The 4,533-nt window shown below is 34.2% G+C and overlaps 1 protein-coding gene across 1 annotated transcript in view; it reads right to left on the bottom strand.

Annotated features, from left to right (window-relative positions):
- Window positions 1–4,533, bottom strand: part of LOC105448319 — a 35,700-nt gene that overhangs the window by 28,777 nt on the left and 2,390 nt on the right. The window lies entirely within an intron of this gene.

The following is a 4,533-nucleotide window of genomic DNA, read 5'->3' as shown; positions in this document are numbered from 1 at the left end:
GTAGCGCTTCGACAGTGCCAGTGCCGTATACTCACAAGTCATCACCCGATTTTTATATACTTAGCGTCGCGCCGCTACCGCAGCGCTTGATAAATTCAGTATGCATTACATCTAATAGTTTATCTAATAATAAATATTGCTTTCACAGATTTATTATTATCTATATGTTACTTATATAGTATTGTTTATATAGTAGTGTTAGTTATTTATATATATTATTGAATATTTCAGCAACATGCCTGGTTGTACAGCTCCTAACTGTACAAATTCTGATGAAAAAGGATTTATAATGAAAATTTTCCCCCGAGATCCAGTTCGACGTGCCCAATGGATAGCAAATGTTGGCAGAAAAGGATGGACACCTACAAATACATCATTTCTGTGTGAAGTATGTTTAGGATTATTTATACAATTATGTTTAATTTATATTTATTAGATACAAGAATCTTTTTCGTAAATTGACATATAAACAATATATTTATGCCTAGTCGTTAAAAAACTGTAGCAGATCATTTATAGCAACTGTTTATATTTAAAGTTTATGATTTTTATATCTCAATCATTTCCCAATTATTATCTATTATTACAGGTACATTTTACACACGATATGTGGGAAAATAAGCGAGTTGACGGAAAAAGAAAACTTAAAGTAAATGCTGTGCCAACAATATTTGGATTTGGAGAAATGAAGCTAAAGCGATCGTAAGTTCTAAAGATTAAAATACAAGAAAAGCAGTTGCGAATTTGTGTAAAATCATTATAAGTCTATTTAAAAATTGTAAATTAATAATGGTAAATCTTAAATATTTGATTTCAGAAAAGTTACTATGAAAACAAAAAAAATCAAGAAACATCAGCTTCACCGAATGACGAGATGGATTGTGTTACAATTCAAGTCGAACAAGCTGATCTATCAGTCCGAAATGAAAAAGAAAATGATTGCGAGAATGAACAGCAACTTGAAAGTAAAAAGGACCATAAGAAATTAAAAAACCTGTCATGTACAATAAAAAAACAGACACAAATTATATGTGAACAATCACGTTTAATTAAAAAGCAGAGTGTCAAATTACAAAAATTTAAGAACTGTCTGTTTATTGCACGACGTGATTTAAAGGCGTTAAAATTGGAAAATAATAAAATTAATAGATCAAATGCAGCTATGTTAAACAAAATAGGACAAATCTTCACTGCCAATCAAATTGCAATTTTGAAGAATAAAAGAAAAGCAGAGTGGAACAACGAATCGATTTTAAAAGCACTTCAACTAAGGTTTTCTTGTGGCATCACTGGTTACGAAGAACTCCGTCGGCAGGAATTTCCTTTACCAGCGCTTCGAACGTTAAGAAGAAAAGTAGAAAATCTTAAATTTGAGAGCGGAATTTCGGACGATATTTTCAATTTTTTAAAATTGAAGGTATCGAATTGAAATGAAATCGATAAAGAATGTTGTTTGGTATATGATGAAATCAGCATTTCATCAGGGAAGAATTTTGATAATTCTTCTCAAAGCTACATTGGTGATGTAACTTTTCCAGAACATACAGGTATAGCGTCACATGCTATGGTATTTATGTTATGCGGTATTGCATGTCGTTGGAAACAAATTATTGGCTATTATTTTACGAGTGATGGATTTAATGGAGCTGCATTAAAACCAATAATAATTGATATACTTCATAGGGCTAAATTAATTGGTCTTCGTGTAAATTCCATTACTTCCGATATGGGATCCGGCAATCAGGCTTTATGGAAAGTATTTGGGATTACGGCTGGAAAACATAGCAGAATTGTAAATCACATAACACATCCATGTGATCCGAATCGTAATTTGTATGTAATTGCGGATGTGCCCCACTTATTAAAAAATTTAAAATCGTGTATTTTAAATAATAAGTTCCTTGCATTACCTGAAAATATTGTACGTAAATATAATTTGCCAACAAATATGGTACGAGCAAGACACTTCGAAGAATTAATTTTAGCGCAAAAAGAATTTCAATTTTTATTAACGCCAAAATTAAGTATAAACGATATCGATACGAATAATAATACGTTTGATAAGATGCGTGTCAATAAAGCGAAAAATTTTTTGAGTCATGAAGTGAGCACTGCTTTTGAGTTTTTAGCTGATGAAAATTCAAAACCAGAATACATTACTACAGCATTTTTTGTCAAAATAATAGTAAAATGGTTTTCGGTTATGACTTCAAGGCACTGCAGCATTTCTTTGGGTACAAAGGACTTGGCGAAATATAAAGATACTGTTTCATTTTTAAATGAAGTTATAGAAATATTTTCTAATCTTCGTATTGGTAAAAAGGGATTTTTTAAACCTGTTCAGAGAGGAGTAATTATTTCAACTAAATCTATTTTAGAATTGGCTGATTATCTCTTTCGTGAAAGGGAATTTCAATTCTTACTCACAGGTAGACTTACACAGGATTGTGTAGAGAACCTTTTCTCTGTTCTTCGAAGCAAAAATGTTATATTAAATGCTTTACAGTTTAAAAATAATCTTAAATTAATTGCCGTTTCTTTGTACATGCGTTCTGTTTCTCGAAGTAATTATGAAGAAGATGATGCACAATATCTAACAGGTTTCTTAGATGTAATTGCCGAACATAAATCTAAGTTTTGTGAGTCAAACGCTGATTTGTCCTGTGTATCTACCTCTCAGAAAGTACAAGAATTATCTGAGTTTTGTGAGTCAAACGTTGATTTGTCCTGTGTACCTACCTCTCAGGAAGTACAAGAATTATCTGAGTTTTGTGAGTCAAACGCTGATTTGTCCTGTGTACCTACAGCTCAGGAAGTACAAGAATTAAACCATACGGAAAGTAATATTTTATATAGTATCGCTGGATACATTGTAACAAGCATAAAAAAAAATACAAAAGTTTGTAAGAACTGTATTCAAAGTTTAGGCTCCACACATTTAAATTTGTCACAACATGCGAAATTAGTGCGACTACGATGTTATAAAAATGAAACATTATTTTTTGTAAACAATGAAACTTTTGAATTGTTTAAAAAACTGGAGTATACATTTAGAAAATATCAAAATTCTACATATTCTAATAATCGCAATTATAAAAATTTTTTGATTTCTCAATTTTTAAGTATTTTAAATAACAGTAATCATATTTTGCAATGTCACAATATAAAAACAAAAATAGCAAATAGATACGCGATTTATAGAATGAGAATAGCAAACAAAAAAGGGGGTAATAAACGTAAGTATTATGATAGTAAGTCTATGGCAATGCATAGTGCAATAAAGTAAAACAAAAATTTTATTTAGCTCCTTGTTTATGAAATAGTAAAAAATATTTCACTTTGCATTTATTTTTTCATTATTATTTACGTATTATATTTCGTTACGTATATTATATTTATGTATTTCGTTACGTATTATATTTTATATGTATTACATTTCGTACATTATATATTGTTCATCAATATATTTAAAAATATTTGTATTAATAAAAATATTTAAAAAATTAAATTTGCATGAATATTTGAATATTTTTTCGCTGTTTCATAAATATTTTTGAGGTTAGAGAAGTCTTGTACGCTAATCATAATCTCATACGCTTGCGCTGAAGCTATCCCCTCTTAGATTAGGAAAAACATGGCGGACCAATCAAAACACTCCAAAATGATATGCCGCTTGGCCAGACTCTTATTAGAGGGTCTCTACTTTACCGAGGGTCAGAAAGACGGTCGGTAAGTCGGCGGGACCAGTCGGCGGTAGATCCGGTGCTCCGAGCGGTTCGGTCGGTAACGGTGGAGCGGCGCGGATGTCCGCGATGGTCGGTTGCCGTGTGGCACTTAGGCGCAGCGAGATCGGTAGCTGGTCTATGTCGGCCAGGCGCCCTGGCCCAACAGAGAGGAGAAGCCAGGCGCCCTGGCCTTCTCTGTGCGTACGGTGTTGGTGCCAACGGGGTGCCCTGATCGGGCGGAAGGCGAAGAAGCCAGGCGCCTTGGCTCTCTTCGCTGAATGCAGGAGATCGTGAAGAAGTCAGGCGCCCTGATCTCTTCGCAGGATGAACGGTCTCGACAGGAGTCGGGACCGGACTGGTAGCCGTCGCTCCGCGGCGGCGGCTTATATACCCCCGCCGATGGGCTTCGGCGGGGGCTGCGGAGAGGGGTCGCTCTCCCGTAACACGCTCGGCGCGCGTGTTAGTCGGAGTTGTGGCGCTGAGCGCCAGGGGCGGCTGGTCGGCCCCTTGTGGTGACGAGGCGGGGGCGTATCGTCACAAAATAAATAGATTGTTAAACATACACTTCCTTTTACAGTTAGTTTATGTAACGGTTATTGTTCAATTGTATCAATAATTTGTTAGCGGTCGTAAAAATTGTGAAATGTTTTTTATGTATTTATATTTCAGATCTGGTCCTTTGAATTTGCGCAATAATACTTTGAAAAAATGAACTATAAAAGAAAGTGTAGGTTTTAAGAATCTATTAATTTTACATATATTTATTAATCTATGTATTAAATAATTTGTAAGAGATCGGAAGAGCACA

Source organism: Wasmannia auropunctata, unplaced genomic scaffold (genome assembly GCF_000956235.1).
Source record: "Wasmannia auropunctata unplaced genomic scaffold, wasmannia.A_1.0 LD336088.1, whole genome shotgun sequence".
Classification (NCBI taxonomy): domain Eukaryota; kingdom Metazoa; phylum Arthropoda; class Insecta; order Hymenoptera; family Formicidae; genus Wasmannia; species Wasmannia auropunctata.
The sequence above is the reverse complement of the archived record's forward strand: the minus strand, read 5'-3'. Positions and strand labels throughout refer to the sequence as shown.